Source organism: Crocuta crocuta, unplaced genomic scaffold (assembly GCF_008692635.1).
Source record: "Crocuta crocuta isolate KB4526 unplaced genomic scaffold, BGI_CrCroc_1.0 scaffold154, whole genome shotgun sequence".
NCBI lineage: Eukaryota > Metazoa > Chordata > Mammalia > Carnivora > Hyaenidae > Crocuta > Crocuta crocuta.
This window is the reverse complement of record NW_027530545.1, coordinates 12,521,928-12,545,262: the sequence shown is the minus strand read 5'-3', so window position 1 is coordinate 12,545,262 and position 23,335 is coordinate 12,521,928. Positions and strand designations below refer to the sequence as shown.

The 23,335-nt window shown below is 34.3% G+C and overlaps 1 long non-coding RNA gene across 1 annotated transcript in view; it reads left to right on the top strand.

Moving 5' to 3' along the window:
• LOC144234507 (uncharacterized) overlaps positions 1-23,065 on the top strand; it is a 40,092-nt gene extending 17,027 nt beyond the window's left edge. The window contains exons 2-3 of the long non-coding RNA XR_013335990.1: positions 7,226-7,371; positions 22,954-23,065. This is a non-coding gene — a long non-coding RNA (uncharacterized LOC144234507). The remainder of the gene's footprint in view (positions 1-7,225; positions 7,372-22,953) is intronic.
• Positions 23,066-23,335: the final 270 nt, after the last annotated feature.

Below are 23,335 nucleotides of genomic sequence, written 5' to 3'. Positions count from 1 at the left end.
TCAGCAAATGGTGCCCATCTCAATAAAATGAAAAGGCAACCCATTGAATGGGAGAAAATATTTGCAAATCACAAATCTGATGTGGAAAACATTCAGAATATATAAAGAACTCCTAACATGCAATAACAAAAAGACAAACTGCCGGATTTCAAAAAGAACGAGGGACTTGAATAGATACTTCTCCAAAAAAGATACACAAGTGGCTAAGAAACACATGAAAAAGTTGCTCAATATCACTAATTGTTAGAGAAATGCAAATCAAACTACAGTGAGGTAGCTACTCACACCCGAGAAATGCAAATCAAACTACAGTGAGGTAGCTACTCACACCCATTAGGAAGTCAAACAAAACAAAAACATAAAATAACAAGTTTTGGTAAGGATGAAGAGAAATTAGAAAGCTTGTGCACTGTTGATGCAAATGTAAAGTGGTACATATGCTTTAGAAAATAGTATGGCAGTTAAAAAAATAGAATTACCATATGACCTAGCAATTCCTACTCCTTAAAGGACTTAAATACATACATGTTTACAGTACCATTATTCACAAAAGCCAAAAGGTGGAAGAACATAAATGTCCACTGACAGATTAATGCATAAATAAAATGTGGTATATACACACAATGGAATATTATTTAGTCTGAAAAAGGTAGAAAATTCTGACACATGCTACATACAACATGGATGAACCTTGAGGATATTATGCTAAGTGAAATAAACCAGTAACAAAAGGAAAAATCTTGCATGTTTCTGCTTACATCAGGTACCTAAAGTAGTTAAAATCATAGAGACAGAAAGTAGAATGGTAGTTGCCGGGAGCTGGAAGTAACAGGGAATGGAGAATTATTTTTAAGGGGTAAGAATTTCCATTTTGCAAGAAAGAGTTCTGTAGATGGATAGTGACAATGATTGGCATAAAAATGTGAAAGTTATAACGCCACTGACTTTTACACTTAAAACTGGCTAAGATGGCAAATTTTATGTTCCATGTGTTTAACCACAATTTAAAAAAAATTACTATTAATGAAGAGATGTTCGCAAATTCTTTGACATTAATCCTATTAAGAAATAAAACATGTTTCTTCTCCATTTGAAAATATTCAATAGAGAAACACTCAATACTCTTATTGAGTTACCTCCATTATATAGCATGCTGCAGAAGTGATGCTGCAGTAGTTTAAAGGCTGATTTAGAAAAGACAGTAAAGCTTTCCTCAGGTTACACATTTGAAGACAATTAACCTAGGAACTCAGTTCCTATGCTCTGAGAAAGCTTAAGCTGCGAGAAGAGATCACGTGTAAATGCCCTGGACAACAGTTGGGCTTCTGAGAAATCTTCTGTGATAACACCAGCCTTAGCCACTGTGTGAGTGCAGTCATTTGAGAGACCCATAGAGAACCACTTGTTTTTGCCCAGTCAATAGCCAGAACCATGAACAATAATGTCAATATATGATTGTTGTTGTTTTACACCATTATGTTCATGGGGAGTACTATACAACATTATATAATCACAATAGTTCCCAAGAGCAAAGGTTATTGGATCAGAGGCACTAGTATTTGAATTTCAACTTTGTTACTTACTAGCTAAATTTGACCTTAGAATTATTGCCTAAATTAAATGTAAATTGAGGGTAAAATTACTTCATAAAATTGGTCTGGTTAAAAATAAGATGTAAAATGCCCCTTATAGTATATGGAAAATAATAAACACTCAGTATTTTATAATAGTAGTCAATATTGCTGTTACTACTATTACAATAAAATCTGGAGTCATCCTCAGTAAAATAATTTGCATGTGCATTTATGTTAAAATTTCCTTATATTAATCAAAGGAATTCATTATTTCTAATAATCAATCTTAACTTCTCAAATTAAGTTACCTCTCATTCCCAGTTGAAGACAGAATTATCAAACAATATAGTTTTTCTATATTTGGAAGTCACAGAGCTAAGTTAAGTTTTATAGATTCAGTCTCTTTTTCTTACAGGATGTTTAGCAATTCTTAAAAGTCTGAGTTTTCTAAGAAAACAATGCATTGTTCTCTGTGGCCACCCAAACCTCATTAGCGAAATCTTATTCCTTTTAGCATTAAACTTTAATATATAATCAGAGCTTCACTCATCAAAAAATATCCATTGGCCATCCATTTACATTAGGAGCAGGGAAAAAAAAAAACAAAGGTTTTTTTTTCTAGAGCAGTTGCATCATTGTATGCCTGGAACATTATTAGTCTTCTATTTTTTTTTTTTTTTTTTTTTGAAGACTTCTAAACTACAGGGCTACTGAAGTTATTGCCAAGTATATAGAAACTATCTTTGTAAACAAAATCTCTGGAGATTGAGGAGTCTCTTTTCAAAACCCAATACAGTGCAATGTGATACAAATGATCTATTTCTTTCTACTTTTTCCATTAAAATATGGGATCGTTACTACCACTTTCTTTACAAGAGGAGAAAATCATTTATAAGGAGCTCAACTATAAAAAGTGTAATCACCAGCAAATTTTTCTTTAGCATAGGAAGCACTATTTTCTAGTTTCCTGCTGATGATAAAAGACTAGAATTGAAACACTACTGTTTCTGTGCAGTTATGTAAGATGTTATGTTTAAAAATCCTATTAAATATGCCTGGGGACTGTATACATTAAATGAGTCTGCATTGTTCCTTATACTTCTCAGACTTCTGTGTCAAAATTTTAGCACACAAAGGATTCTTTATTAAATGATCTCAAATGAGGGACCTCACCTTAATTGCATGATAATTTTATTTTTGTTTCAATATTAGAGTTTAGAGTTTATGCCATATTAAGAGAACAAAGAAGTTCCATTTACATTTCAAAGGTGATATTTGCAAACTCAAAGACAGTGAAACGAAAAAAATGGCTTAGAAGGTGTATTCATCGTAATAGTGTTTATGTAAGCCTGGTGGAACACATTTACCTTTAAGAGACACATAAATGCTTTGCAAACATCTGTAAAGTTCGGTAGAAACTCTGGAAGCTCTTGTTATTTTTGTGACAGTGATATGTGAATGATATACCTCTTTGCTATGTAAGGAATTTTGAGGCTAGAATAAAGTCTCAACCTTCAGAAAGCCATCCTTTGTAGATACCCTTTGCTGTCACTGATGTGCAGGCTATTACATGGGCTAAATTTCTCCTCAAGATTTGACAGTCCTGTGTTATCCCAGCTCAGCTCATTCACCACCATCTAATTAACAGCATTCTTCACTTTCCAGGACTTTTCTTACTGTATGTTGGTTTCTATAGCACAGCCCCACATAGTCAGCAACCTTGTAGCAATAATCAAGAGAAAGGCTCCAGTAGCTGGTGTGAAAATCCTGAGGCCGATTAGCTCACTTTTGGTCTTTCCCACACTGTCCACCACATTGCAGGATGGAGACTGCCCTGTCCATCATTTATTTGACAGTGCTGGTCATGGCTTGTGGTCTTTTAGGAGCACAAACCACTCTAGTTCCTTTCCATTTTACCCTTGAACTTGGGAAGGGGATATCTGAGAAAGGGGAGGGAAAGGCTATGATCAAAAGGTACGCAAGGTAAGAGATAACGGCTTTCTCAAATCCATAGCAATTATAATCTTTAACATTGCCTCAAAACATTTAGTTTGCTACAATGATTATTATTCAGATAAGTTTTCAGAAGAATGATTTCGAATATCTCAGCTTGCTGTAGAATAATGCCATCCTTTTCAGTCTTGTTTTTAAATAACAAATTTTGAAATATTCCTGAATGTCCTTCTAAATTCTAAGAGGGCAAACAAAAATATAGTCAATATTGTGTTTAACATTTTTGGTGATCAGTAGGTTAGTTCCATATGGTTTGACTTTATTGCAGGATTATATTTTTATACATACTAATTTTTCATAAGTGGAGGTTTCTTGTATAATTAATACTTTTAGTATATTTTGTTTTTGTCTCAAAAAGAGCTAGAAAAGTCTCTGTTAATACTGCAGTTAGTCAAATCCACCAGCACAGCTGCTGAGATTCAGTAGATTTTTCATTTTACTATAGAAGGGCCTCATCAGAGAAACTGTTTCATTACATATGTGGGCTTTCACAAGACTATATTCAGTGAGACCAAAAGGCACAAGGCCAGATATTCATCTTTATTTCTCAAGACAGCAAACCTCAGTTCCACATAAATCTAATAAAGTTAGTGGGGGAAATGACCAAAATCAACCTCTAGTAACATTTTGGTATAGTCTGCAATGTTGGGTTTTTTTTTGTTTTTTTTTCTCAACATGCTTATATATATTATATCCAGGATAGGATGTTAAAATGTATTTTCCTAGGTCTTAACTGAACATTTGTCAGTTGTTTTGAAACTGACACCAGGGTGCCAACTAACAAAACATTGCAAATTAAACTATTAGGCCATTTCCAAGAGGATTATCTTTAGGTATATGTACGCAAGTATCAAAAGGCATATAAAAATTAACCAAGTTTTTTTTTTGGGGTTATTTACTTCAAAAAGCAATAAAAACAGTTATATAGGATATTATGAAATTCTTTTGCCATCCTTAGGACACAGCTTCTGTAGTGTACCAGTGTGGAATCATCACCAAAGCTATATCAAGCTAAGTGATTGGCTTGTTTTCAGTTAGGTTATGTCTCTTCTCCTTTCCCCAAGAGAAGAGAACAGGGAACATTTCATAGCACATCAAATCCCCCTACAAAGAAATACTTATTTTCCAGTTTCTTTAGTGACCTAATGGATTCTTAGCATTCTTTTATGTTTGAAGGTAAATGGTAGGTTAATTCTGACAAAAATTGAGGTAAGCACTGCAGAACATGGACCTTGTCTTCTGGAATTAGAGAATATGTATTGATTAGAATTTGGAATGGCAAAATATAAATCCTGATTAGAATTGCTTGCAAGAGAGACTCCAAAGAAATCTAAGTTTACTACACACAACAAAGCCAAGGGAAAGATATGTATTTGCCAGGTGTATATCTTGCTTCAGGAAGGCAGACATGAATAATCTTAAACAGATTCCTTCTAGGTATGCCTCATACAGCATAAGGTGACCCCTTCTGAGGGATGGAATTCAAGAACTCAGTGGCTAAGGAAATAGACAAATGGTTAGGAAGAGAGCACATTGCCTTTAGAGACAATCAGCCTGAGTCTCTCACTAGAGCAAATCCCCCAAAACATATAAATAAGCCCCTTGAGAAAATAAGCCAGCATTTGTCAATACAATGCACAAACAGCCTCAATGCCAAGCTGCATACTCTTACAGTAAATTCAGACTATTTCTCTCCCTTATCTCTTCTTCCTTTTCGATTTCTACAGCAGCCAGGGGCAGCATGAGTAAGGGCAGTAGAAGAACAAAGTGATGAAAAGGTGAAGACCTAAAGGATTAACTTCCCTCCTGTAGGCTTATAAAATTAAAGCATACTCAAATTGGGTTGAGAAAAATATTTAAAGGTAACCAAAGACAGGAATTTTGCCATTCAGTAAAACTAGATATTTTAATAAAGAGATACGGATTATATATTACTCCCTAGAATTGTTCAGAAGTACTATGGAGTTTGCCAAGTTTTATATCCAGGGGAGGGATAGTAAGATAATAAGTGAGTTTAGAGAGGTAGTGTCAAGTATAATTATTTTTTAATGTTATCTTGATTCCAAAATATTCAATAAATCACTTACATATAGAATATGCATATACTTATAGTTTGGGTATTTGGGGCTGAGATTAATAGATATTATATCATTATATATTATATCATAGATAATATACGTGATACATTAGGTAATATATAGTAGAATCTAATAATTATATATAGTAATATCTAGTTATATAATGATATATATCAATCCAATATATATCTAATGGTATGTAATATTAAATACATATGTAAGGTTATATATATATATATGCACACACACACACAGTCAAGTATAATTATTTTTTAATGTTATCTTGATTCCAAAATATTCAATAAATCACTTACATATAGAATATGCATATACTTATAGTTTGGGTATTTGGGGCTGAGATTAATAGATATTATATCATTATATATTATATCATAGATAATATACGTGATACATTAGGTAATATATAGTAGAATCTAATAATTATATATAGTAATATCTAGTTATATAATGATATATATCAATCCAATATATATCTAATGGTATGTAGTATTAAATACATATGTAAGGTTATATATATATATGCGCACACACACACATACATACATATCTTCACTTTATTTTCTTTTTTGAGTAATTCTAATTATTTTTGGAAATAGCTGCTACTCAATGAAAGTTAATTTACCTCATTCATTTTGAGTGCTTGCCAGCACTCAAAGGTATTCAGGTCAGAGCATCCCTTCAACAGAAAAAAAGAGAATACCAACTCAAAATGGATTAAGTAATAAGAAGATTAAGTAATGTCACAGAAGAGGATCTACAGGGAAGTCGACCCTAAAACTGATAGATTTGTCTGCCCACTCACACCCTGAAGGACTGCGGTCCTTTTCATCTGCCCGCGGTGCCATGTTAGCACACTGGCGCAACAGTGTAGCACCCAAATCAGCTCCATGCCATCACACCAGACTTCATAATGCCCGCCAGAAAACTACCCTTTCTTATGGGTCTTATTTTTTTTTTAATTCATGAGAGCTTTTTCTAGAAGCACTTCATTAGAAGATCTCTCGTCATTTTCCAACTGCTGCTAAACCAATTGCTGCTACCGAAGATAGAAACCATGTTTAACTCAGAGTAATCAGGACTGATCATTATATTGAGAAAAGTGATTACCTTCTCTGACCAAAAAGCTGTAGGGAAGAAGGTGGAAGACTGGAAAAAAAAAAAAAAACACTCTTCTGGCAATGAGGAAAAATGAAATACTGTTAAGAATACTGTCAGAAAGGGTACTGGCAATAATGTATGGTTCACTCAAACTAGGCGATTTGAAGAGAGTTAACTATAGGCACTGCTTCCAAAGGTATGATAGGGCTTAAGAAAACAAACAAGGCACACTGCAGAACCTAGTGGCTTATAGTAGCAGAGAGCTGTGCTGTCTCTAGTCCTGAGGAAATGAGGGATAGGCATGGTTACTAGAAATCAGGGGTGGTGTCTGATTGCAACTGTGGCTTTTATTGGAAAAAAAACATCTAACCCCTAGTGACTTGACAGCGAGGAAGTGAAATATCCCAAACTTATTTCAGTTCATTCTCTGATCATTTACAGATAGGACTCAAACAGAAGCAGAAGTCCAGAAGGTCTGTGGTTGTAGTCTGCAGCATTTATCCTCCCATGTCCAGAGCAGCCTGGAGACGGGTGAAGAGTGGATCTAGAAGAGAAATGGAAAATGTTCAACACAGATATCAGTACTGGTAATTATTATTATAATTAAAATAAATGCTCACATATAAACTAGTATGTGTCATATAGAATGTATATGTGTGTTTATGTACATATGTTCAAAATATATTCAAATTTTAACTATGATAAAATGTAGCAATTACACATTTTTTATATTTTTTTCAGTAGCAGAATTGCTAAAACAAAAAGTAGGCAAATTTCAAATATTGCTAGATATTGCCAAATTGTCATTTTAAAATGCTAAATAGGGGCACCTGGGTGACTCAGTCGGTTGAGCATATGACTTCGGCTCAGGTCATGATCTCATGGCTTGTGGATTCGAACCCCGTGTCGGGCTCTGTGCTGACAGCTAGCTCAGAGCCTGGAGTCTGCTTCAGATTCTGTGTCTCCCTCTCTCTCTGACCCTCCCCTGCTCACGTTCTCTCTCTCTCTCTCTCAGAAATAAATAAAACCTGGAAAAAATTTTTTAAATCAATTTACATTCCCTCCACTTTTAAATCTTGCCAAGATGAGGTTAAAATTATTCCCAAATGGATGGATAAAACATTATGTACATTGTTTGCTTTTATTTATGTTAAAATCATGGTTAATTTTTAATTTTTTTTTCAAATTTTTTACATAGAGGTACAACATTTTTTTTTTCATTTGGCTACTTCTGATGTTTTTATTTAATGTATTGTCTGCTTCTATCTTTTGTCCAGGTTTTATAGGATTTGTTTTTCCATGTCACATATATTGTCTATGTTATACATGTTGGTGATCCTCTGTTACTATAGATTTTGATTAAAACAACTATTATTTATTAAAGAAAAAAAGTTATCATTTTCCTAAGCTTAATTTGCTAAATTGTAGATAGTTTTATGTAACTATATCATCAACAATCCCAAACTTCACTACTTTTAAGAGCAATGCAATCACCTCCATTTCTAGACTTCAGTTATCTAGGAATTTTCTGTTTTAGCACATTCAATTCTTACAACTGCTCCCCCCAGAAAAAGGTAATCTTATTACCTCCATTTTATATATGGGAAACACAAGAACAGAAAGGTAATAACAAAATATTAGGGGTGGGAAATGGTTTCTCAAATTCTTACTCTACCCACCGTGACCTTAGATACCAATTTACTGCATAGATTGCATGGATTCTTAACTAATCAAAAAGTTGAGGATAGAGCTTTTCCAATTACCTTTTTTTTTTTTTTTTACTTTCTGGATATTAAAATGACCAGTTATTTTTCTTTGACCAATACCCTTTTTAAAGAGCCAAGCTAATCATTATCAGAGATTTATTCTGCATTACCTGGATTCGTTTTGTGACTTCCATTTTGGAAAGACTTTTCTAGAATCCAGGTGAGAAATGTAAAACTTCCCTTCACTTCCAGCTCTGTCAAGTCTCAAAGCAATCAGATAACTTCTAGCCACCTAGAAGTCCCTCAAAGATTGATCCATGCATAATTTTCTGTATCTGACCATTTTGATGATTAATATCATCTTATGTGAATACATAAGCACTTTAGGGTTTAGGAATAAGGTCTTTTATAAAAGCGTATTTGATTAAAAAAGAAAGAATAATTGTGTACTCCACAGATCACTTGTGAAAATAGATGGCAAACAATGGATCTCAGTATATACATATAACCAGATAATCACATTCGGGTTTTTTTACAAGAAAGGGAAAGAAAATAACCATCATGTATTAAGTGCTAAAATGTAGAGGGGGTTGTGATAAGTGCATTTAGAAATATTTCTTATGTGTGTGTCCTCAAAACTCCATGGAAATTGTCATTATCCCCATTTTTCACATGAATAAATTGAGATTGCAGATGTCTGACCATCTCAGACATCTTATGTAACTTATGTAACACCATAAGTTACACTTGGGATGCCTTCATTCTTAAAATATATCACTCTTAAAACATCTATATCTAGAATCAACTCATATTCTCTTTTGCTTTAGGAGATTCTCTCCTAGTATATCCTCCACTGGATAATGTGACTTTACAGCCAAAACCTACTTCCACTACAAATTCAAATGTTACCACACTAGGAGAGCCTGTGAGTTTAATTCAGTAACATAAATCTGACAATTACCAGTTGGTTATTTACAGTATATATTATCAAAAATAAAAATAATGCTCCTGTACATTTTCATAGTATTATAATAGTCTATTTAATGGCCTGGATCAGTATTTTTTTAACATTTTCTAAATAGTAAGTCTAGAGTTTTAAGACTTTAAAAATGTAGTAATTACTCTGTCTCCTCTAGTACTGTTACTATTCAAACTCTGTCCTTGACATCCCTAACCATGAGAAGCTAGGGATGTCATCACAGTGTTCAGAGTATTAATATTTTAATCTTAAAGGGTGATAATTAAATCCCACTTTAACCAACCAACCAACCCTGAGAAATTTCCACTCCAGTGACTAGATGGGAAGAAGTAACTGAAGTACCTCCAAAGAGAAAATAACAAAGTAATATATATATAACTCCATATCTCTTAAGGGTCTTTGGTAGAATGATCCAATTTATGAAGACCAGGGTCTTTGAAGAATTATTTCCCACTAGAATGTGAACAGCACAACCTTTCTTTGTGTATCTCTCTTTGAATGTTATATGACTATAAGGCCATAGTATCTAGAAACATTCCACATTGAAGACTGAAAAGTAGTTGTTGTTGTTGTTTAATGTTTATCTATTTTTAAGAGAGAGACAGAGTGTGAATGAGGGAAGGGCAGAGAGAGGAGACATAGAATCTGAAGCAGGCTCCAGGCTCTGAGCTGCCAGCACAGAGCCCAACATGGGGCTCGAACTCACAAACTACAAGATCATGACCTGAGCCAAAGCCAGACACTTAACAGACTGAGCCACCCAGGTTCCCCAGTAGTTTCCTTTTAAACTCACTATACTTCCTTCAAATGATTATGTTCTGAAATCACAGTAACATTCAATAAGTAGTCATGATTTTTAAATTATTTATCCATAGGACTGAAACAAATCCTTCCATAAATGTGTATTCTATAAATGTTGGTTGAATAAATGAGTTGAAAACAAAGTAGAAAGGTTGGGGCACCTGGGTGGCTTGGTCAGTTAAGCGTCTCACTCTGATTTTGGCTCAGTTCATGATCTCACAGTCATGAGATGGAGCCCCATGTTGAGACTATTAGTCTCTGCACTGGGCGTGGAGCCTGAGATTCTCTCTCACCCTCCCTCTCGGCCCCTCCCCTTCTGGCTCACTCCTTCTCTCTTCAAAAAAATAGAAAGGTAATTTTTGCAAATTCCTAATCACATCCACTCTAGTGAGAATTGGACATGTAACTAGAAGGATAGTCCTCCCCTCCTTTTCTAGTAGAATCTGGAATAAAAGTGGTAAATTTCAATTCTTTGAGGCATAATGCCTTTATTTGGCAAGTGATAAATATTTCCTACAAAACAAGTCTCATAATCTAGATTGGATAAAATTCCTGTGAAGTATCAGGGCTATGCAAGTACAAGACCCAATAGAACAGCTGCCAGACATGATCTCTCTTCAGATAAACTAAATCACTTTAAATAGCTTCAAATTTTGGATTTTTGTAATGGAAGCTGGTCTAAAATAATTGGAATATAATTAGACTGGGAGTGTAGAAATTTAGAATCTAGGCTTATATTTAGCACCAACTAGAGAGTTGAAATATATATATATATTTTTTTTTGGCAAATAGTTTATTGTCAAATTGGTTTCCATATAACACCCAATGCTCATCCCCACAAGTGCCCTCCTCCATGCTCATCTCCCCCCTCTCCCCAACATCCATCAGTCTTCAGTTTGTTTCTTAGCATTCAAGAGTCTCTCATGGTTTGCCTTAGAGACTTGATATTGGTCAAATAATGAAACTATTCAAAGTCCTATATGTTAAAATTAGGAGATTGGACTCTAATCTTTAGGATATCTGTAACTTTGAAAAACTATGAAAAGCATGTGCTTTCTATTCAAATAATTATATATTTCCAAGATTGTAGTGTTTTGATTTTATGACATATTGTTAATTTATAGCTACTATGAGAACAATTTTTTTGATAAACAGCATAACATCTACATATAATATTGTTTCTGAGGAAATACAATTGATTTTATGGCCATCTACTTTCTGATAAAATTTTGGGGAATGTGATTCCTCATTAAGTGTGTCTTGCATACTGTAGCAAAGTGCCACTGTGTTTGAAAAATACCTTCTGCAGTTTTTTGCTCTACACATTGTGTGGGGTTGCATTATATTTTTGATAAAGTTGATACAAGAGCTAGCCAAGCCTGCTTATACATTCCAGCCATATGTGTCTGCTGTTGTCAATGACTACACTCTGAAAGCAAGGAAGCAAGCAAGCAATAAATAAATAAATAAATAAATAAAGTGCATCAAATAATTGCCTAAGTATGCTATTAAAAATAAATGAGGTCATCTCTCACTTGTACTTAACAAGACACAAGGCTGCACATTCCTTCTATCCATTGAGGCAACTTGGCAAAATAACATGCCATTGCATGGCCATGTTATCAGAGGAACTTTGAAATGGGTAAATGAATAAGATATTGCTGAAAACTTACCATAAGAAAGGATGGCCCAGATGCTTTGTCTCCTGCCTTTTATAAGAAGTATATAATATTACATTTAGCTAACAGAAGATAAGACACAGTTGACAAACTAAATATGACAAAGGCAAACAAAATCTCAATAGTCTTTTAAGAGATACCTGTTACCACAGCAAAGCAAGAAGTGGGTCCTTCTAATCATATTCCAAGCATATTCTGTCATATTACTGTGGTTATGAATCTTTTTATCTCATGAGGATGGCATGGTATAATTGAAATCTATTTTGTATCTGAATGGATGATAGTTTTCTAATAGGTTAATTGTTACAAAAAGGGAGAGAAAGTGAATCTTAGGTAACCACTACTGCTTCAATTATTGCATGAAAGTCTTTCTCTCTGTTAAAAGGAGTCAGATTAAACCTTTTACTCTCTTGAAATCAATTATTTGGTAGATATTTTAAATTCATGTTATACAGTGGGTTTTTCTTTGTTGTATTTATTTTGACCTTCACAACAGTTACATGGCTGATGTGTTAATAAGCGTACTTTAAAAGTGAAGAAATTAATCTATGAGAGTATATGGGACTTGTCAAGACACAACTTGTTAGAGATATTACCATAGTGTTTCATGTTGGCAGAGGAGGAATATAACTATATTGCAATCCTCATGAAGAAGTCTTATAAAATTTCTACAGGTGTTGTCATGCACAAATCTGTTTTCAGTTAGGCTCCATAATTCCAGAACTAAGAAAAAAATGTTTTCTTCAGTTTACGTAATTTTATTCAGTTGTCACGCTCTTAAGAATCACGTGCTGGGGCTCCTGGGTGGCTCAGTCGCTTAAGCATCCCACTTCAGCTCTGGTTATGATCTCACAGTCTATGGGTTCAATCCCTGCTTCAGGCTCTGTGCTGACAACTCAGAGCCTGGAGCTTGCTTCCAATTCTGTGTCTCACTCTCTCTCTACCCCTCCCCACTCTCAAAAATTAACATTAAGAAAATAATTTAAAAAATCACATGATGCTTACAGGGCCACACTGTAAGGTCTTATGGTTATAAAATTGAGAAAAATATCAATCTGCCAAGAAGCTAGAATTAAAATCTAGATTATATTATTTCTACATATGTTGTTTGATTTTATCCTGCCAACAACACATTGTGCTCATTGACAAAATGAGAAAACTTAGATTCAGGGAAGATAAATTATCTACTGTCTTTTAACTCTTCAGTATAGAATCAAGAATCATAATTTGAATGTCTTTCTTTTTTATGGGTAAATATAATTTCTACTATATAATTAATTTCCCTTAGGTTGTTGATGTTATAGGTATTTATAGAATATGTTGGTTTTATGTATAAACTTTATTTTAAGAAAATGCAACAGGGGCGCCTGGATGGCTCAGTTGGTTAAGTGTCCGACTTTTGATTTCAGCTCAGGTCATGTGTCTCTGTCCATCTCTAGCTTGTGTGCTCTCTCTCTCTCTCTGTCAAGAAAAAAGCAAATGCAACAAATGAAATGCCACCCCTTATAAAAAGGGGGAGCCAAGGTTAAGAATTAAATTTATGAACGAATTAAGAAGAATTAATTCATCAGGAATGAACTAAGTTTTTAAAATATCTATATAATTAAATTTGACTTGAATTTATCAAGATTTTATTTAAGGAATTAAATTGAATAAATAATATTAATACTTACACATATTGAATTTTATTGAGTATCCATTATGTCTAAGAATGGTGACATTTGTTGAGCAGGATGCAATGGGATAAAGAAGATAATAAGAACTTATCCTTTAACTTACAGAAACATTCAGTTGTGCTACATTGAATATTGTTTGTACTATTCAACAGTCTTGACTTTATTAGTTGTATTATTATAATATTGTATACATTTCATCAGAAGTAGAAGTAAAATTTCTTAGGAAGCTTCTTTGGTATGCAAAAATTATTATCAGAGAGCAGTACATATTAAACATTATTTTTTAAAAGGGAGTAGGTGACCTTATCTTTAACTGTGGGCAGAGCTTTCTTTGTACCTTTTTCTGATGATTGAATTTAAATGGCTATTAGAGCAAAGAACATATTGTCTGACCTTCTCAATTCTCTTTCTTGACCTCTTCTTTTCTTTTAAGCTTTTCATATAAAATGCAGTCTAGGCATAGGATGAAAAACAAATCCCAGCACCTTCATCCTAACTAAAAACTCTTATTGTAATGGAAGTTAATAAATCCAATACTGTTGACATTGTCTTTCTAATGACATATATCTCTCCATGTGGAAACTGCTGAATCCATATTAAGTCACAGTGGTTAGATACATCAGTAAACTATGTACCATCTGTTGGATTACTGTAGTTACTCCCAGTATTCTTCATGCAGTTGAGACAAAAAGTTTAATTATGCTTTTAAAACTCAATCAACAACCAAATATTATTAATACTATGTGAGGCATTGTGGAGAATATAAAGATCTATAAAGTAAAATCTCATCCCTCAAGAAACATAGTCAGTTTTTCAGGGAAAATGAAAATGCCTGTGTAATAGTTTCCAAAAATGGCTACCACTTCACTCCCATAAGCACATGACATTCCTCACATCAAGAGGTGGACTTTATTTCTCTTCCCTTTGCTTCTTACCTGGTTTTCATAAAAGGAAAACAGCAGAAATGATATTCTGGGGCTGTGGGGCCCAAGCTTTCAGAGGATTGGCAGCTTCCACTTCTATATGTTGGAGTCAAGCCCCCTGCTAGAGGAAAGTATAAGCTAGATTACTGAATGATTAGAGACTGATGGGTCCTGTGGTGTGAGCCAGACCACCTCACATTTCTCATCTTCTATATTCTCTGGTTCAGCTAAGCTTAAATCTCATCCAAGAGATGAAATGTTTATTGGCATTTTTCTACTATTATCCTTTATATGGAAATAAAAACACTAAAAATTGACTCAAAAACCACTCTCACTTTCATTAATATGTGATTGTTACAATCACATATCTGATCCTTGAGTATGCTACATCCTATATCAAAGTCTAAAATGGGTATCTTTTTTCCCTTTTTAAATAAAATTTCTTCCTAATTTTATAATCTAGAAAGCTCCAAATATCAGAGGTATACATATAGAGTTACAAGTCTTTGAAATTAATTTCCTACTCTAATAAAAACTCATTTAATAAAAACTCACTTTTAATACTCAAATTTTGTGTCCCATTTTTATACAGAACAAAAATTTGTCTTAAGCAAAGCCAAAATATATCCGAATTCAGGGAGTACAGCACTTACACAGTATATTTATTTCATCAAGAAGAAGCACATCAGGGGCACCTGGGTGGCTCAGTCGGTTGGGCATCTGACTTAGGCTCAGGTCATGATCTCACGGTTCGTGGGTTCGAGCCCTGCATCGGGCTCTGTGCTGACAGCTAGCTCAAGCCTGGAGCCTGTTTCAGATTCTGTGCCTCCCTCTCTCTCTGATCCTCCCCTGCTCATGCTGTCTCTATCTCTCTCTCAAAAATAAATAAATGAAATATTTTTAAAAAAAGAAGCAGCAGCACATCATCCAACCAAGGATGACAGGAAAATTCATTACAATGAGTTAATATATTAATCATAAGATGACATCAAAGATGGGGTAAAAATGGTAGAATATAATGCAAATCTTACAGACCTTGGACAAGAAGAAATAATACAATCAAATAAATGGCTTAAAATACCAGGGGAAATTACACAGAATAAGCTAACTCTTAAAAGTATATACAACACAATAGGTTGACATCAAAGGATGTCATTTAAAGCTATTCAGTCAAATGATAGATACCTAAGGGTCTTAATGTCATTATAATGTACAGTATTGTAATGCCAACTACCTAAACATAGGCACAAATCTTTAGAATTATCAAAATAATTATTTAATACAATAAAGCAAATATCAGCCATGCAGAGAAATAATAACATAATAAACAGAAAAATACAAAAGAAAGACAGAATTAAGGATAAAATCCAATTAAATAAAAAACATAAATGTGCTTAATTCACATATTAAAATTTTTTGAATGCTAAATTAATGTATGAAAATTTGATGAGATACATGATAAATATGTCTCCTCAAAAATCTTTTTTTTAATTAATAGTAGGGAAAAATACTATCTGTAGATTAGGGGAACCTGGATATGTTACATTAAGAAAATTAATACAATGGACATTACCAGCTACCAGCCAAATCCAACATAATGTGTCTCCTTACAAGAATAATTGACAAAGAAAAATATCACATCTGCAGTGTCTCTGCTAAAAATCCAGGAATCCACTTATAAGGAAGCACTGAACAAACCTAACTGAGGGAAACATAGAAAACAAAGGGTTGCATGTTATATGATCCCTTTTCTAGAACAATATTATACTAATGAGAACAGATTAATTGTTTCCAGTTTAGGATTAAAGGGAAGGGTATAACCGTCAAAGGATAACACAATGAAGTGTCTGTGTAATGACAGAATGATTCTGTATGTTGAATATCTTATGATGATGGTTACTCAAATATATACCTGCAATAAAATTTTAACAGAATATACAGTATATTGGGGAAAAAACTCCATCATAATATAAAATAAAGATTAAATACTTGTGAATAAGCTTATTAGTAAGATAGTATAGAAACTTATAGGAAGAAATGCTGGAAAACACTAGAAAAAGACACAAAAGCAAATTTATATAATATCTCATGTTCTAAATGACAAGAGCACATTATAAAATTTGCAGTTATCTCTAAATTAATATAAAAATTCAATAAAATAATGATTTTTGGATATACGTAAACGATATTCAGATGTCTATGGAATGAACATTCAGGGAAAGTTAGGATAGTTCTAAAAAGGGTATCAGGGAGGGGAAACTAGGCCTGCTGAAAATACAGCATAGTTTAAATCCTCAAAAACCATAGTATGAAACTGACACATGAGTAATTAGACCAGTGGAAAATACAAGAAAATTCAAAAATAGATTCTAGTATGTAATAAAATTTTGGTAATATGAAGGAAATCACATCTCACATCAGTGGAGGAGGGGAAGAGGAGAAGCACTAAGCACAAGTGTTGGGACAATTGGGCAGTGGTTTGTAAAAACATAAACAAGAAACCATACTTCAAATCACTCAGCCACGAAAGCACTTAAGGAATCAAAAATCTAAATGTATGAAAAGAAAACCCTTATATAAGAACCTTAAGAAAGCCAGGGGAAACTTCTAACTGACTTAAAATCCATTTGTACTGAAAGAAAAAAATATATTTATTTTATTATATATATAATAACATGTGCAAAAACAAGCAAATGGCAAGTAAGAAGATATTTGTGTTATATATAAAAAAATAAAAGTCTAATCTCCTTAAAGTTCTAAAGAACTCTAAAATTGCAGATGATCATACATCTAATAGAAAAAAATGGGGAAAGAAGGGCACGTGTGTGACTTAGTTAAGTGTCCAACTTTGGCTTAGATCATGATCTCATGGTTAGTGAGTTTGAGACCCGTATTGGGCTCTGTACTGACAGCTCAGATCCTAGAGCCTACTTCAGATTCTGTATCTTCCTCTCTATCTTTGCCCCTCCTCCACTATGGGAGCACTCTCTCTCTGTCTCTCTGTCTCTCTCTCTTTCTCTCTCTCTCTCCCCCTCACAAAAATAAACATTTTAAAAAATGGGGAAAGAAAAAAACATGAACAGATATTTTTTTTTAAATGTGCACAAAATGTTCTTAAAGATTAAAAAGAACTCTCAACTTCATGCACAATAAGAGAAATAAAATTCAAACTATGCTATGGCACCTAGGTGGTTCAATTGGTAGAGCTTCTAATTTTGGCTCAGATCATAATGTCACGGTTTGTGAGTTCATCAGAATACTCTGTTGGAAAGTCTTATATTTTATTCTTTGCTGATGGAGTTCATAATGGGACACATTTTACAGAAGTAATTAGGCTATACTCAACAAGGCTCTGTATTCATATATATATGAATTATATATACAACATTTACACATATTACAGTGCACGTAATATTTACGGGTGTGTGTCTGTGTGTGTGTATATACTTTCTAGTTTTGTTCACTGAAAGGGATTTGAATCAAAAAACACCAAGAAATATAAGCATATTTAGATTTAAATGAAGGGATTCCCACTAGATAAATTCATGAAAAAAATAAAAATCCATGAATACATATTCCAAAAGAAAGAAATTGAGGAGGGTGGCAGGATGGGGCAATGGGGAGGGGGAGAAGGAGGCAGGAATAAAGGAATGAATGAAGGAAGAATGGAGGGAGAAAGGAAGGAAAGAAAAAAAAGGAAGAAGGAAGAAAAGAGGGAAAGAAGGTAGAAAGGAAGGAAGACTGGCATCCCTAGAAAATCAATAATTTAAAGACATTAATATATCTGATTTGGGCTAAGATCAACAATGGATGCTAAATCATTGAATAAAAGTAGTTGTAGGGGAGGTTATTCACAAGATTTCAAAATATCAATTCCTGTATTTAATACAAAGGGAAAAACTACCTTTGAAATGAAGATATGCAGTCAAGCAAATATCACAGTAAACTAAGTCAAATGAATATTTTGGTTCCCTGATGTATATAAAAGTTATGTTTATTTTATACTATAGCCTCTTATGTTGGCAATAGCATTATGTGTAAGGAAAACAAGGTAAATACCTTAATTAAATACATTATTGCTAAAAATAACCCCTTGGGGCACCTGGGTGGCTCAGGCAGTTAAGTGTCCGACTTGGGCTCAGGTCATGATCTCGCAGTTCGTGGGTTCGAGCCCCGCGTCAGGCTCTGTGCTGACAGCTCAGAGCCTGGAGTCTGCTTTGGATTCTGTGTCTCCTTCTCTCTCTGCCCCTCCCTCACTTGTGCTCTGTCTCTCAAAAATAAATAAATGTCAAAAAAAATTTTTTAAATAAAAAAGAATAACCCCTAATCATCATCTGAGCTTTCAGTGAGTTATAATCTTCTTGCTGATAGTCTTTCCTCAATTTTGATGGCTGCTGACTGATTAGACTGAAATTTGGGGTGGTTGTGGCAATTTTCTAAAAATAAAACAACAGTGAAATCGGCCACATTGAATATTCCTTTCATGAATCATTTCTCTCTAGTATGTGATGCTGTTTGATAGCATTTTACCCAAAGTAGAGGGTTTTTTTTTTCAACATTAGAGTTCACACACTCTGCTTTATCAACTAAGTTTTTGTAATATTCTAAATCCCTTGTCATTTTAACATTTTTCATAACATCTTTACCAAAAATAGATTTCATCTCAAGTAACCACTTTATTTGCTCGTCTATAAAAATCAACTCCTTTTCTGTTCAAGTTTTATCAAGAGATTTCAACAATTTAGCCACATCTTCAGGCTTCTCTTCTGATTCTACTTCTCTTGCTTTTTCTACCACATCAGCAGTTATTTCCTCCACCGAAGTCTTGAACCTTTCAAAATCATCTATGAGGGTTGGAATCAACTTATTCCAAAATCCTGTCACATTTGTTATTTTGATGTCTTTCTATGAATCACAAAGGTTCTTAATGGCATCTAGAATTCTGAATTCTTTCCAGAAGTTTTTCAGTTTAATTTTGCCCAGGTTCAAATCAGAGGAATTACTATCAGTAGCAGCTATAGCCATATGAAATGTATTTCTTTAATAACAAGACCTGAAAGCTGAAATTACTCCTTGATCCATGGGCTACAGAATTGATTGTGTGTTAGCAGGCATGAAAATTACATTAATTTTCTTGTACATCTCCGTCAGAGCTCTTGGATGACCAGGTGCATTATCAATGAGCAGTAATATTTTGAAAGGAATCTTTTTTTTTTTTCCTAAACATTAGTACATACCTGTAAGCTTAATATATTCTTTAAACCATGCTGTAAACAGATGTACTATCACCCAGGCTTCGTGGTTCCATTTATAGAGCACAGGCTCTCTATAGAGTAGATTTAACATAATTTATAAAGGCCCTAGAATTTGCAGAATGGTAAATGAGCAGTGGCTTCAACTTAGTCATTAAGTCACCAACTGCATCAGGCTTAACAAGAGAGTCAGTCTGTTCTTTGCAGCTTTGAAGCCAGGCATTGACTTTTCCTCTTAAGCTATGAAAGTCCTAGATGGCATCTTTTCTAATAGAAGGCTATTTTATCTACATTGAAAATTTGTTTATACTTGCCACCTTTATGCATCATCTTAGCTAGATCTTTGGACAACTTGCTGCAAATTCTACATCAGCACTCACTGCTTCATTTTATACTTTTATGTTATGGAGATGACTTCTTAAGCCTCATGAGCTAACCTCTGCTAGCTTAATTTTTTTCTTCTCCAACTTCCTCTCCTCTCTCAGCTTTGAAAGAATTGAAGAGAGCTAGGGCCTTGTTCTGGATTAGGCTTTGGCTTAAGGAAATTCTGTGACTGGTTTGATCTTCTATCCAAACCACTCAAACTTTCTCCATATAAACAATAAGGCTGTTTTGCTTTCCTATCAGTTGGGTGTTCACTGGAGTAGCTAGCTCTTTTAACTTTCTTCAGGAAATTTCCCTTGCATCCACAACTTGACTAACTGACACAAGAGATCTAGCTTTTGGCCTGTCTCAGCTTTCAAATATGCCTTCCTCATTAAGCTTAGTCATTCTTAGCTTTTGATTTAAAGTGAGAGACATGAAAATGTTATTTTCACTTGAACACTTAGAGGCCATTATAAATTGTTAATTGGACTAATTTCAATATTGTTGTGTTTTGGGGAAAAGAGAGTCCTGAAGAGAGAGAGAAAGACAGGGGAATAGCCAGTAGATGGACCAGTCAGAACACACATAACATTTACGCATTAAGTTTGTCACCTTATATGGATGCGGTTCTTGGCAAAGAACAATTACAACTAAAAAACAATTACAATAGTAGCATCAGGGATCATTGATCACAGATGACCATAACAAATATACTGATAATGAAAGAGTTTAAAATATTGCAAAAATTACCAAAATGACTAATGATGCTGAACATATTTTCATAAAATTATTGCCCACTTTCATAATCTATTTTGCGAAATGTCTGTTTGACTCCTTTGCCTATCTTTTCATTGGATTGTCTTCTCCTTATTCAGTTGTATGCTTAATATATTGTGGATACAAACTGTCAGAGGCTGGCTCCGGTGGGGTCCAGGGGTCCCTGAAGGATGGACGGTGTTGGCAAGGGAGGGATGAGAGAGCCCCGGAAGTCTTTCTGGTCACCAGGCAGGCATCTCTTCTCTGACTGGGGCTCAACTTTATTTTATAATTAAGTGTTTGGTGGACGATACAGAAGTGTCATTTGCCTTAGACAGTGATTTCTGATGACAAACTTCTTTGACATGTAAGAATTTCCAGAACATAGATCTGTAGAAGACTCCTGCATAACCTTTATCAATAGTGATTGAGGTAGGTGATTTAGATGCTTATCCTATGGGGAAGGAAAGTATCTTTAGCATACAAGACAATGTTTTTAGCATAAAAAGGGTGAAGTTACTTCTTTGTGAGCAGAGGTCAATAGCTTGTTTAAGGAGTTTAAAAAAAAAAAAAAAAACAGGTCTTTCAGGAAACACCTTTGCTTCCATAATCACAAAAGAAGTTCCTCAACAGGTTCCTTCACAGGGAGCAATCAGCATATTCAAGTCCAGAATAAGTCACTCCAAATACTGATCACAAATGCCTTGGGGGGCTGGTGCTCCAAGCAGAAACAATTGGGTGGGGGTGGATATCTGTCCTTAACTCTAAATTAGGCTTTTTGTCTCAGGGCCAGACTCAATTGTAACTCGTGTTCTTAGCCCCTTTTATTATGTAAGTCTTGGATCTGCAAGGCCCATAGGAAGAGCTGTTTGACAATCATCCACAATGCTTTCATCTGAAATTTCTTTGGATAAGACAGGAATATGCTTTTCCTTATGAGGAATCTGTGGGGAATATCGGTCTGATATGGAATATTGTGAGGCCTGGTCAATACCAGCAGGCTCATTTCAACATGAGCCAGTAGTAGCAGAAGGAGATATCAGTTTTGGTTTCTCATGGCAGAAACTGTGCAGACGCTGCCATTTCCTCGCTGTGACTGTCATCCAGTGAGACCAGTTGATTGTTAGATGGCAACAATCAACACAATTTAATGCAATACCATAGATATATACATAAAGAAGTTTACCCTTGCAAATGCAAAAGAAAATGTATCATGTTATCCCCAACCATTCAAAGGACTTAAAATATTATATTCAATATTAACTTTATTGCTTTGATTCTCTCAAGATGGAAGAAACTTACATTTAATGTATATCCTGTATATGACTAGTACCTGTTTAGATGCTTTACATTCATTAATATAGAGAAAAAAGAACATGAAAGATATAATATGCATGATATGTATGGCCTCAGAATATTAATGAATCTCTTGATGGTTAGACACTGAGAAAACAGGGAACCTGAAATGTGAACTGAGGCTTTGAAGTAGGTGGTTTTTCTTTGGGGTTTATTCCTCTTAAATATGAGAATTGAGATCCCCTTATTCACCAAGTTTCACTGTTAGGACTGAAAAAAATGAGCCTATCTTTATTGACATGACTTAACTGTTTACTTCAGGAAATTACTGTAAATCACAATATCTGAGTAAGTTGTTTGCCTCTGGGCAAAAATCTCTCCTGTCAGGACAATATGTTGCTCACCTGCTCAAACAACTGATTTTCACACACCAATTTATTTATTAAGTCTCACTTCAAGAGTCTTGATGCTGTGTACTCAAATACTAAGCAGTTATATCAAATATTTTCCTCAACTGAGTTAACTCCATGCCTAGAAGGATCCATCTTAAACCATTCTAGAAGAGATCCCCAAACTCTGTAAGCATTATCCACTGACTGCCCGATTCTGAGACACTACAAACACTCTTTCGATGTAATGTTCTCCCTTGCCACAGTAGGCAATCCTTGTAGGGCAAACATTGGCTTAGGTCTTCCATTGAAAATATATGATAATTTTTCTCTCATTTTTTTTTAGGTGGTGTGTGAGAGTATAATTCAGGGATAGATCTTATTTCCAAAACTTCCATCCACTGGATTTGTTGGGTCTGCAGTTGCAGACAGTCCACCATTAGAGGGAGATCCTGAGCCATGAGGTACAGCAACAATATATTTAATTAACTACTGCCATCCTTTCATGATTTTTTCCTCTTAAAGTGTGTGTCTCCTTCAGATCGTATCACAGCTTTAAAAAAAATTAACATTTAACTCTAATTTCTGTTTTTCTACGTGGCAAAGTTTTACTAAAGATAATTTAAAATTATCAGTAGCCACTTTGGGAAACTTTCAACAAAAATTGTTCATTTGAGAGGTATTTTAAAACAAAAAGGAAGCAAAATTCCAAACATCTAGTGATCTCC